The sequence below is a fragment of the Saccoglossus kowalevskii genome, chromosome 7 (genome assembly GCF_978046115.1).
Source record: "Saccoglossus kowalevskii chromosome 7, keSacKowa6.1, whole genome shotgun sequence".
Lineage (NCBI taxonomy): Eukaryota > Metazoa > Hemichordata > Enteropneusta > Harrimaniidae > Saccoglossus > Saccoglossus kowalevskii.
In genome coordinates, this window is record NC_140647.1 from 10120896 (window position 1) to 10136335 (window position 15440).

The window sequence follows — 15440 nt, forward strand, 5'->3', positions numbered from 1 at the left end:
AGAATTGATACAGCTATGCTACCAAGCACAGAATTGATACAGGTATGTTACCAAGCCCAGACTTGATACAGGTGTGGTACCACACACAGAATTGATACAGGTATGCTACCAAGCCCAGATTTGATACAGGTATGCTACCACACACATAATAGATACAGGTATGCTACCAAGCACAGAATTGATACAGGCATACTACCAGTCACAGAATTGATACAGGTATACTACCAGTCACAGAATTGATACAGGTATGCTACCAAGCACAGAATAGATACAGGTATGCTACCACACACAGAATAGATACAGGTGTGCTACCAAGCACAGAATTGATACAGGTATGCTTCCACACACATAATTGATACAGGTATGCTACCACTCACAGAATTGTTACAGGTATGCTACCACATACAGAATTGATACAGGTATGCTACCAAGCACACAATTGATACAGGTATGTTACCAGTCACAGAATTGGTACAGGTATGCTACCAAGCACAGGATTGATACAGATATACTGCCACTCACAGAATTGATACAGGTATGATACCACACACATAATTGATACAGGTATGCTACCACACACAGAATTGATACAGGTGTGCTACCACACACAGAATTGATACAGGTATGTTGCCAGTCACAGAATTGATACAGGTATGCTACCACACACAGAATTGATACAGCTATGTTACCAAGCACAGAATTGATACAGATATGTTACCAGGCACAGATTTGATACTGGTATGCTACCACACACAGAATTGATATAGGTATGCGACCAAGCACAGAATTGATACAGGTATGTTACCAGTCACAGAATTGATACAGGTATGCTACCACACACAGAATTGATACAGGTATGCTACCACAAACAGAATTGATACAGGTAGGCTACCACACACAGAATTGATACAGGTAGGCTACCACACACAGAATTGATACAGGTATGTTACCAAGCACAGAATTGATGCAGATATGTTACCAGACACAGAATTGATAAAGGTATGCTACCACACACAGAATTGATACAGGTATGCTACCATGCACACAATTGATGCAGGTGTGCTACCACACACATAATTGGTAAGGTATGCTACCAGGCACAGAATAGATACAGGTATGCTACCACACACAGAATTGATACAGGTGTGCTACCAAGCACAGAATTGATACAGGTATGCTTCCACACACAGAATTGATACAGGTATCCTACCACACACAGAATTGATACAGGTATGTTACCACACACAGAATTGATACAGGTATGCTACCAGGCACAGAATAGATACAGGTATGCTACCACACACAGAATTGATACAGGTGTGCTACCAAGCACAGAATTGATACAGGTATGCTTCCACACACATAATTGTTACAGGTATGCTACCACTCACAGAATTGTTACAGGTATGCTACCACATACAGAATTGATACAGGTATGCTACCAAGCACACAATTGATACAGGTATGTTACCAGTCACAGAATTGGTACAGGTATGCTACCAAGCACAGGATTGATACAGATATACTGCCACTCACAGAATTGATACAGGTATGATACCAAGCACAGAATTGATACAGGTATGCTAGCAAACACAGAATTGATACAGGTATGTAACCAAGCACAGAATTGATACAGGTATGCTACCAAGCACACAATTGATACATGTATACTACCAGTCAAAGAATTGATACAGGTATGCTACCACACACAGAATTGATACAGGTATGCTACCAAGCACAGAATTAATACAGGTATGCTACCAAGCACAGAATTGATACAGGTAGGCTACCAAGCACAGAATTGATACAGGTGTGCTACCAAGCCCAGAATTGATACAGGTATGCTACCAAGCACACAATTGATACAGGTATGCTACCAATCACAGAATTGATACAGGTTTGCTACCAGACACAGAATTGATACAGCTATGCTACCAAGCACAGAATTGATACAGGTATGTTACCAAGCCCAGACTTGATACAGGTGTGGTACCACACACAGAATTGATACAGGTATGCTACCAAGCCCAGATTTGATACAGGTATGCTACCACACACATAATAGATACAGGTATGCTACCAAGCACAGAATTGATACAGGCATACTACCAGTCACAGAATTGATACAGGTATACTACCAGTCACAGAATTGATACAGGTATGCTACCAAGCACAGAATTGATACAGGTATGCTCCCAAGCACAGAATTGATACAGGTATGCTACCAAGCACAGAATTGATACAGGTATGCTACCAAGCACAAAATTGAGACAGGTATCTTACCAGTCACAGAATTGATACAGGTATGCTACCACACACAGAATTGTTACACGTATGCTACCACACACAAAATTGATACAGGTATGCAACCAAGCACAGAATTGATACAGGTATGCTACCAAGCACAGCATTGATACAGGTATGCTGCCAAGCACAGAATTGATACAGGTATGTTAACAGTCACAGAATTGATACAGGTTTGCTACCACACACAGAATTGATACAGGTATGCTACCAAGCACAGAAATAATACAGGTATGCTACCAAGCACAGAATTGATACAGGTATGCTACCAAGCACAGAATTGATACAGGTATCTTACCAGTCACAGAATTGATACAGGTATGCTACCACACACAGAATTGTTACACGTATGCTACCACACACAGAATTGATACAGGTATGCAACCAAGCACAGAATTGATACAGGTATGCTACCAAGCACAGAATTGATACAGGTATGCTACCAAGCACAGAATTAATACAGGTATGCTACCACACACATAATAGATACAGGTATGCTACCAAGCACGGAATTGTTACAGGCATACTACCAGTCACAGAATTGATACAGGCATACTACCAGTCACAGAATTGATACAGGTGTGCTACCAATGCCCAGAATTGATACAGGTATGCTACCACACACATAATTGATACAGGTATGCTACCACACACAGAATTGATACAGGTATGCAACCAAGCACAGAATTGATACAGGCTTACTACCAGTCACAAAATTGATACAGGTATGCTACCAAGCACAGCATTGATACAGGTATGCTGCCAAGCACAGAATTGATACAGGTATGTTACCAGTCACAGAATTGATACAGGTATGCTACCACACACAGAATTGATACAGTTGTGCTACCAAGCCCAGAATTGATACAGGTATGTTACCAGTCACAGAATTTATACAGGTATGCTACCACACACAGAATTGTTACACGTATGCTACCAAGCACAGAATTGATACAGGTGTGCTACCAAGCCCAGAATTGATACATTTATGCTACCACACACAGAATTGATACAGGTATGCTACCAAGCACACAATTGATACAGGTATGTTACCAAGCCCAGACATGATACAGGTATGGTACCACACACAGAATTGATACAGGTATGCTACCAAGCACAGAATTGATACAGGTATGCTACCAAGCACAGAATTGATACAGGTATACTACCAAGCACAGAATTGATACAGGTATGCTACCACACACAGAATTGATACAGGTATGTTACCAGTCACAGAATTGATACAGGTATGCTACCATCCACAGAATTGATACAGGTATGCTACCAAGCACAGAATTGATACAGGTGTGCTACCAAGCCCAGAATTGATACATGTATGCTACCACACACAGAATTGATACAGGTATGCTACCAAGCACACAATTGATACAGGTATGTTACCAGACACAGAATTGGTACAGGTATGCTACCAAGCCCAGACATGATACAGGTATGGTACCACACACAGAATTGATACAGGTATGCCAACAAGCCCAGAATTGACACAGGTATGCTACCACACACATAATAGATACAGGTATGCTACCAAGCACAGAATTGATACAGGCATACTATTAGTCACAGAATTGATACAGGTATACTACCAGTCACAGAATTGATACAGGTATGCTACCAAGCACATAATTGATACAGGTATGCTACCACACACAAAATTGATACAGGTATGCTACCAATCACAGAATTGATACAGGCTTACTATCAGTCACAAAATTGATACAGGTATGCTACCAAGCACAGCATTGTTACAGGTATGTTGCCAAGCACAGAATTGTTACAGGTATGTTACCAGGCACAGAATTGATACAGGTATGCTACCAAGCACAGAATTAATACAGGTATGCTATCAAGCACAGAATTGATACAGGTATGCTACCAAGTACATAATTGATACAGGTGTGCTACCAAGCCCGGAATTGATACAGGTATGCTACCAAGCACACAATTGATCCAGGTATGCTACCAAGCACACAATTGATACAGGTATGTTACCAGTCACATAATTGATACAGGTATGCTACCACACACAGAATTGATACAGGTATGCTACCAAGCACAGAATTGATACAGGTATGCTACCAAGCACAGAATTGATACAGGTATCTTACCAGTCACAGAATTGATACAGGTATGCTACCACACACAGAATTGTTACACGTATGCTACCACACACAGAATTGATACAGGTATGTTAACAGTCACAGAATTGATACAGGTATGCTACCACACACAGAATTGATACAGGTATGCTACCAAGCACAGAAATAATACAGGTATGCTACCACACACAGAATTGTTACACGTATGCTACCACACACAGAATTGATACAGGTATGCAACCAAGCACAGAATTGATACAGGTATGCTACCAAGCACAGAATTGATTCAGGTATGCTACCAAGCACAGAATTGATACAGGTATGCTACCACACACATAATAGATACAGGTATGCTACCAAGCACGGAATTGTTACAGGCATACTACCAGTCACAGAATTGATACAGGCATACTACCAGTCACAGAATTGATACAGGTATTCTACCAAGCACAGAATTGATACAGGTATGCTACCACAAACACAATTGATACAGGTACATGTATGCTACCACACACAGAATTGATACAGGTGTGCTACCAAGCACAGAATTGATACAGGTGTGCTACCAAAGCCCAGAATTGATACATTTATGCTACCACACACATAATTGATACAGGTATGCTACCACACACAGAATTGATACAGGTATGCAACCAAGCACAGAATTGATACAGGCTTACTACCAGTCACAGAATTGATACGGGTATGCTACCAAGCACAGCATTGATACAGGTATGCTGCCAAGCACAGAATTGATACAGGTATGTTACCAGTCACAGAATTGATACAGGTATGCTACCACACACAGAATTGATACAGGTATACTACCAAGCACAGAATTGATATAGGTATGCTATCAAGCACAGAATTGATACAGGTGTGCTACCAAGCCCAGAATTTGATACAGGTATGCTACCAAGCACACAATTGATACACGTATGCTACCAAGCACACAATTGATACAGTTATGCTACCAAGCACCGAATTGATACAGGTATGCTACCAAGCACAGAACTGATACAGGTATGTTACCAGTCACAGAATTTATACAGGTATGCTACCACACACAGAATTGTTACACGTATGCTACCAAGCACAGAATTGATACAGGTGTGCTACCAAGCCCAGAATTGATACATTTATGCTACCACACACACAATTGATACAGGTATGTTACCAGACACAGAATTGGTACAGGTAAGCTACCAAGCACAGAATTGATACAGGTATGCTACCAAGCCCAGACTTGATACAGGTATGTTACCAGTCACAGAATTGATACAGGTTGGCTACCACATACAGAATTGATACAGGCATGCTACCACACACAGAATTGATACAGGTATGCTACCAAGCCCAGAATTGATACAGGTATGCTACCACACACACAATTGATACAGGTATGCTACCAAGCACAGAATTGATAAGGCTTACTACCAGTCACAGAATTGATACAGGTATGCTACCAAGCACACAATTGATACAGGTATGTTACCAGACACAGAATTGGTACAGGTATGCTACCAAGCACAGAATTAATACAGGTATGCTACCAAGCACAGAATTGATACAGGTATGTTACCAGGCACAGAATTGGTACAGGTATGCTACCAAGCACAGGATTGATACAGGTATACTGCCACTCACAGAATTGATAGAGGTATGCTACCAAGCACAGAATTGATACAGGTGTGCTACCAAGCCCAGAATTGATACAGGTATGCAACCAAGCACAGAATTGATACAGGTATGCTACCAAGCACACAATTGATACATGTATACTACCAGTCACAGAATTGATACAGGTATGCTACCAAGCACATCATTGATACAGGTATGCTGCCAAGCACAGAATTGATACAGGTATGCTACCAAACACAGAATTGATACAGGTATGTTACCAGTCACAGAATTGATACAGGTATGCTACCACACACAGAATTGTTACAGGTATGCTACCACAAACAGAATTGATACAGGTATGCTACCAAGCACACAATTGATACAGGTATGTTACCAGTCACAGAATTGGTACAGGTACGCTACCAAGCATAGGATTGATACAGGTATACTGCCACTCACAGAATTGATAGAGGTATGCTACCAAGCACAGAATTGATACAGGTGTGCTACCAAGCCCAGAATTGATGCAGGTATGCTAGCAAACACAGAATTGATACAGGTATGCAACCAAGCACAGAATTGATACAGGTATGCTACCAGTCACAGAATTGATACAGGTATGCTACCAAGCACAGAATTGATACAGGTATGCTACCAAGCACAGAATTGATACAGGTATGCTACCAAGCACAGAATTGATACAGGTATGCTACCACACACAGAATTGATACAGGTATGTTACCAGTCACAGAATTGATACAGGTGTGCTACCAAGCCCAGAATTGATACATTTATGCTACCACACACAGAATTGATACAGGTATGCTACCAAGCACACAATTGATACAGGTATTTTACCAGACACAGAATTGGTACAGGTATGCTACCAAGCCCAGACATGATACAGGTATGGTACCACACACAGAATTGATACAGGTATGCCAACAAGCCCAGAATTGACACAGGTATGCTACCACACACATAATAGATACAGGTATGCTACCAAGCACAGAATTGATACAGGCATACTATTAGTCACAGGATTGATACAGGTATACTACCAGTCACAGAATTGATACAGGTATGCTACCAAGCACATAATTGATACAGGTATGCTACCACACACATAATTGATACAGGTATGCTACCAAGCACAGAATTGATACAGGCTTACTACCAGTCACAGAATTGATACAGGTATGCTACCAAGCACAGCATTGTTACAGGTATGTTGCCAAGCACAGAATTGATACAGGTATGTTACCAGGCACAGAATTGATACAGGTATGCTACCACACACAGAATTGATACAAGTATGCTACCAAGCAGAGAATTAATACAGGTATGCTACCAAGCACAGAATTGATACAGGTATGCTACCAAGTACATAATTGATACAGGTGTGCTACCAAGCCCGGAATTGATACAGGTATGCTACCAAGCACACAATTGATCCAGGTATGCTACCAAGCACACAATTGATACAGGTATGTTACCAGTCACATAATTGATACAGGTATGCTACCACACACAGAATTGATACAGGTATGCTACCAAGCACAGAATTGATACAGGTATGCTACCAAGCACAGAATTGATATAGGTATCTTACCAGTCACAGAATTGATACAGGTATGCTACCACACACAGAATTGTTACACGTATGCTACCACACACAGAATTGATACAGGTATGCAACCAAGCACAAAATTGATACAGGTATGCTACCAAGCACAGAATTGATACAGGTATGCTACCAAGCACAGCATTGATGCAGGTATGTACCAAGCACAGAATTGATACAGGTATGCTACCAAGCACAGAATTGATACAGGCTTACTAACAGTCACAGAATTGATACAGGTATGCTACCAAGCACAGCATTGATACAGGTATGCTGCCAAGCACAGAATTGATACAGGTATGTTAACAGTCACAGAATTGATACAGGTATGCTACCACACACAGAATTGATACAGGTATGCTACCAAGCACAGAAATAATACAGGTATGCTACCAAGCACAGAATTGATACAGGTATGCTACCAAGCACAGAATTGATACAGGTATCTTACCAGTCACAGAATTGATACAGATATGCTACCACACACAGAATTGTTACACGTATGCTACCACACACAGAATTGATACAGGTATGCTACCAAGCACAGAATTGATACAGGTATGCCATCAAGCACAGAATTGATACAGGTATGCTACCAAGCACAGCATTGATACAGGTATGCTACCAAGCACAGAATTGATACAGGCTTACTACCAGTCACAGAATTCATACAGGTATGCTACCAAACACAGCATTGATACAGGTATGCTGCCAAGCACAGAATTGATACAGGTATGTTACCAGTCACAGAATTGATAGAGGTATGCTACCAAGCACAGAATTGATACAGGTGTGCTACCAAGCCCAGAATTGATGCAGGTATGCTAGCAAACACAGAATTGATACAGGTATGCAACCAAGCACAGAATTGATACAGGTATGCTACCAGTCACAGAATTGATACAGGTATGCTACCAAGCACAGAATTGATACAGGTATGCTACCAAGCACAGAATTGATACAGGTATGCTACCAAGCACAGAATTGATACAGGTATGCTACCACACACAGAATTGATACAGGTATGTTACCAGTCACAGAATTGATACAGGTGTGCTACCAAGCCCAGAATTGATACATTTATGCTACCACACACAGAATTGATACAGGTATGCTACCAAGCACACAATTGATACAGGTATGTTACCAGACACAGAATTGGTACAGGTATGCTACCAAGCCCAGACATGATACAGGTATGGTACCACACACAGAATTGATACAGGTATGCCAACAAGCCCAGAATTGACACAGGTATGCTACCACACACATAATAGATACAGGTATGCTACCAAGCACAGAATTGATACAGGCATACTATTAGTCACAGAATTGATACAGGTATACTACCAGTCACAGAATTGATACAGGTATGCTACCAAGCACATAATTGATACAGGTATGCTACCACACACATAATTGATACAGGTATGCTACCAAGCACAGAATTGATACAGGCTTACTACCAGTCACAGAATTGATACAGGTATGCTACCAAGCACAGCATTGTTACAGGTATGTTGCCAAGCACAGAATTGATACAGGTATGTTACCAGGCACAGAATTGATACAGGTATGCTACCACACACAGAATTGATACAAGTATGCTACCAAGCACAGAATTAATACAGGTATGCTACCAAGCACAGAATTGATACAGGTATGCTACCAAGTACATAATTGATACAGGTGTGCTACCAAGCCCGGAATTGATACAGGTATGCTACCAAGCACACAATTGATCCAGGTATGCTACCAAGCACACAATTGATACAGGTATGTTACCAGTCACATAATTGATACAGGTATGCTACCACACACAGAATTGATACAGGTATGCTACCAAGCACAGAATTGATACAGGTATGCTACCAAGCACAGAATTGATATAGGTATCTTACCAGTCAGAGAATTGATACAGGTATGCTACCACACACAGAATTGTTACACGTATGCTACCACACACAGAATTGATACAGGTATGCAACCAAGCACAGAATTGATACAGGTATGCTACCAAGCACAGAATTGATACAGGTATGCTACCAAGCACAGCATTGATGCAGGTATGCTACCAAGCACAGAATTGATACAGGTATGCTACCAAGCACAGAATTGATACAGGCTTACTAACAGTCACAGAATTGATACAGGTATGCTACCAAGCACAGCATTGATACAGGTATGCTGCCAAGCACAGAATTGATACAGGTATGTTAACAGTCACAGAATTGATACAGGTATGCTACCACACACAGAATTGATACAGGTATGCTACCAAGCACAGAAATAATACAGGTATGCTACCAAGCACAGAATTGATACAGGTATGCTACCAAGCACAGAATTGATACAGGTATCTTACCAGTCACAGAATTGATACAGATATGCTACCACACACAGAATTGTTACACGTATGCTACCACACACAGAATTGATACAGGTATGCTACCAAGCACAGAATTGATACAGGTATGCCATCAAGCACAGAATTGATACAGGTATGCTACCAAGCACAGCATTGATACAGGTATGCTACCAAGCACAGAATTGATACAGGCTTACTACCAGTCACAGAATTCATACAGGTATGCTACCAAGCACAGCATTGATACAGGTATGCTGCCAAGCACAGAATTGATACAGGTATGTTACCAGTCACAGAATTGATAGAGGTATGCTACCAAGCACAGAATTGATGCAGGTGTGCTACCAAGCCCAGAATTGATGCAGGTATGCTAGCAAACACAGAATTGATACAGGTATGCAACCAAGCACAGAATTGATACAGGTATGCTACCAGTCACAGAATTGATACAGGTATGCTACCAAGCACAGAATTGATACAGGTATGCTACCAAGCACAGAATTGATACAGGTATGCTACCAAGCACAGAATTGATACAGGTATGCTACCACACACAGAATTGATACAGGTATGTTACCAGTCACAGAATTGATACAGGTGTGCTACCAAGCCCAGAATTGATACATTTATGCTAACACACACAGAATTTATACAGGTATGCTACCAAGCACACAATTGATACAGGTATGTTACCAGACACAGAATTGGTACAGGTATGCTACCAAGCCCAGACATGATACAGGTATGGTACCACACACAGAATTGATACAGGTATGCCAACAAGCCCAGAATTGACACAGGTATGCTACCACACACATAATAGATACAGGTATGCTACCAAGCACAGAATTGATACAGGCATACTATTAGTCACAGAATTGATACAGGTATACTACCAGTCACAGAATTGATACAGGTATGCTACCAAGCACATAATTGATACAGGTATGCTACCACACACATAATTGATACAGGTATGCTACCAAGCACAGAATTGATACAGGCTTACTACCAGTCACAGAATTGATACAGGTATGCTACCAAGCACAGCATTGTTACAGGTATGTTGCCAAGCACAGAATTGATACAGGTATGTTACCAGGCACAGAATTGATACAGGTATGCTACCACACACAGAATTGATACAAGTATGCTACCAAGCACAGAATTAATACAGGTATGCTACCAAGCACAGAATTGATACAGGTATGCTACCAAGTACATAATTGATACAGGTGTGCTACCAAGCCCGGAATTGATACAGGTATGCTACCAAGCACACAATTGATCCAAGTATGCTACCAAGCACACAATTGATACAGGTATGTTACCAGTCACATAATTGATACAGGTATGCTACCACACACAGAATTGATACAGGTATGCTACCAAGCACAGAATTGATACAGGTATGCTACCAAGCACAGAATTGATATAGGTATCTTACCAGTCACAGAATTGATACAGGTATGCTACCACACACAGAATTGTTACACGTATGCTACCACACACAGAATTGATACAGGTATGCAACCAAGCACAGAATTGATACAGGTATGCTACCAAGCACAGAATTGATACAGGTATGCTGATAAAGGTTTTGCTCCAGCCATTCTACTAGAACGCGCTGTTCCACTAGAGAGCGTTCTATTAGAGGACGATACGCGCGCGTAAGTAGGTCGGAAACTAGGTCATTCAATTTGCGCGTCCTCAACGCGGACGCCCACTATTGGACACGGCTACACATGCGCAACCACAGCATGATTTTGAATTTGAAAGAGACGATAGCAGACATAATGGCAGAACAGGCGAATGATATCATTGCCAGAGTGAAAAGTGAGTTCTAAAATATATTATTGGCTTACAAAAACGTCAGCCATCTGTGTTTATTATGCATAACAGCATACAGTACGTATGATTTTGTTGTAAATATTACACGTGGCATCACGTGTCATATTCCCTGGAGTGCGATTTGCCTGTAGGTAAATTATGTACTATCCAGGAAAAAAATAAATTAAATAATACCACAGCGGCTACGAAATAACTGCATTCTATTAGAGAGCGCTGCGCTCTCTGTTCTACCACAGCACGCTTCATTATAACAACGTGTTTGAAGTACATTTATAGCACTATTTGTAATTCAAACAATATTTACTAGTCTACTTTATTAAAATACGTACTTTCCATGCAGAAATTATACGAAATTATATCACGGCGGCTACGAAATAACTTCATTCTATTAGAGAGCGCTGCGCTCCCTGTTCTACCACAGCACGCTTCATTATAACAACGTCGTTTGAAGTACAGTTATACCACTATTTGTAATTCAAACAATATTTACTAGTCTACTTTATTAAAATACGTACTTTCCATGCAGAAATTATATCACGGCGGCTACGAAATAACTGCATTCTATTAGAGAGCGCTGCGCTCTCTGTTCTATCACAGCACGCTTCATTATAACAACGTGTTTGAAGTACAGTCATAGCACTATTTGTAATTCAAACAATATTTACTAGTCTACTTTATTAAATTACGTACTTTCCATGCAGAAATTATACGAAATTATATCACGGCGGCTACGAAATAATTGCATTCTATTAGAGAGCGCTGCGCTCCCTGTTCTACCACAGCACGCTTCATTATAACAACGTCGTTTGAAGTACAGTTATAGCACTATTTGTAATTCAAACAATATTTACTAGTCTACTTTATTAAATTACGTACTTTCCATGCAGAAATTATATCACGGCGGCTGCGAAATAACTGCATTCTATTAGAGAGCGCTGCGCTCTCTGTTCTACCACAGCACGCTTCATTATAACAACGTCGTTTGAAGCACAGTTATAGCACTATTTGTAATTCAAACAATATTTACTAGTCTACTTTATTAAATTACGTACTTTCCATGCAGAAATTATATCACGGCGGCTGCGAAATAACTGCATTCTATTAGAGAGCGCTGCGCTCTCTGTTCTACCACAGCACGCTTCATTATAACATCGTCGTTTGAAGCACAGTTATAGCACTATTTGTAATTCAAAAAATATTTACTAGACTAATTTATTAAATTACGTACTTTCCATGCAGAAATTATATCACGGCGGCTACGAAATAACTGCATTCTATTAGAGAGCGCTGCGCTCTCTGTTCTACCACAGCACGCTTCATTATAACAACGTGTTTGAAGTACAGTCATAGCACTATTTGTAATTCAAACAATATTTACTAGTCTACTTTATTAAAATACGTACTTTCCATGCAGAAATTATATCACGGCGGCTACGAAATAACTGCATTCTATTAGAGAGCGCTGCGCTCTCTGTTCTACCACAGCACGCTTCATTATAACAACGTGTTTGAAGTACAGTCATAGCACTATTTGTAATTCAAACAATATTTACTAGTCTACTTTATTAAAATACGTACTTTCCATGCAGAAATTATATCACGGCGGCTACGAAATAACTGCATTCTATTAGAGAGCGCTGTGCTCTCTGTTCTACCACAGCACGCTTCATTATAACAACGTGTTTGAAGTACAGTCATAGCACTATTTGTAATTCAAACAATATTTACTAGTCTACTTTATTAAATTACGTACTTTCCATGCAGAAATTATACGAAATTATATCACGGCGGCTACGAAATAATTGCATTCTATTAGAGAGCGCTGCGCTCCCTGTTCTACCACAGCACGCTTCATTATAACAACGTGTTTGAAGTACAGTCATAGCACTATTTGTAATTCAAACAATATTTACTAGTCTACTTTATTAAAATACGTACTTTCCATGCAGAAATTATATCACGGCGGCTACGAAATAACTGCATTCTATTAGAGAGCGCTGCGCTCTCTGTTCTACCACAGCACGCTTCATTATAACGTGTTTGAAGTACAGTCATAGCACTATTTGTAATTCAAACAATATTTACTAGTCTACTTTATTAAATTACGTACTTTCCATGCAGAAATTATACGAAATTATATCACGGCGGCTACGAAATAATTGCATTCTATTAGAGAGCGCTGCGCTCCCTGTTCTACCACAGCACGCTTCATTATAACAACGTCGTTTGAAGTACAGTTATAGCACTATTTGTAATTCAAACAATATTTACTAGTCTACTTTATTAAATTACGTACTTTCCATGCAGAAATTATATCACGGCGGCTGCGAAATAACTGCATTCTATTAGAGAGCGCTGCGCTCTCTGTTCTACCACAGCACGCTTCATTATAACAACGTCGTTTGAAGCACAGTTATAGCACTATTTGTAATTCAAACAATATTTACTAGACTAATTTATTAAATTACGTACTTTCCATGCAGAAATTATACGAAATTATATCACGGCGGCTACGAAATAACTTCATTCTATTAGAGAGCGCTGCGCTCTCTGTTCTACCACAGCACGCTTCATTATAACAACGTCGTTTGAAGCACAGTTATAGCACTATTTGTAATTCAAACAATATTTACTAGTCTACTTTATTAAAATACGTACTTTCCATGCAGAAATTATATCACGGCGGCTACGAAATAACTGCATTCTATTAGAGAGCGCTGCGCTCTCTGTTCTACCACAGCACGCTTCATTATAACAACGTGTTTGAAGTACAGTCATAGCGCTATTTGTAATTCAAACAATATTTACTAGTCTACTTTATTAAATTACGTACTTTCCATGCAGAAATTATACGAAATTATATCACGGCGGCTACGAAATAATTGCATTCTATTAGAGAGCGCTGCGCTCCCTGTTCTACCACAGCACGCTTCATTATAACAACGTCGTTTGAAGTACAGTTATAGCACTATTTGTAATTCAAACAATATTTACTAGTCTACTTTATTAAATTACGTACTTTCCATGCAGAAATTATATCACGGCGGCTGCGAAATAACTGCATTCTATTAGAGAGCGCTGCGCTCTCTGTTCTACCACAGCACGCTTCATTATAACAACGTCGTTTGAAGCACAGTTATAGCACTATTTGTAATTCAAACAATATTTACTAGTCTACTTTATTAAATTACGTACTTTCCATGCAGAAATTATACGAAATTATATCACGGCGGCTACGAAATAATTGCATTCTATTAGAGAGCGCTGCGCTCCCTGTTCTACCACAGCACGCTTCATTATAACAACGTCGTTTGAAGTACAGTTATAGCACTATTTGTAATTCAAACAATATTTACTAGTCTACTTTATTAAATTACGTACTTTCCATGCAGAAATTATACGAAATTATATCACGGCGGCTACGAAATAATTGCATTCTATTAGAGAGCGCTGCCCTCCCTGTAGTACAATAATTGTATTCTTATCAAGTATCTCATTTTAAAAACTTTCACAAACTCTCGCCAATGAGTCGTATCTACTCAACTTTCACCGT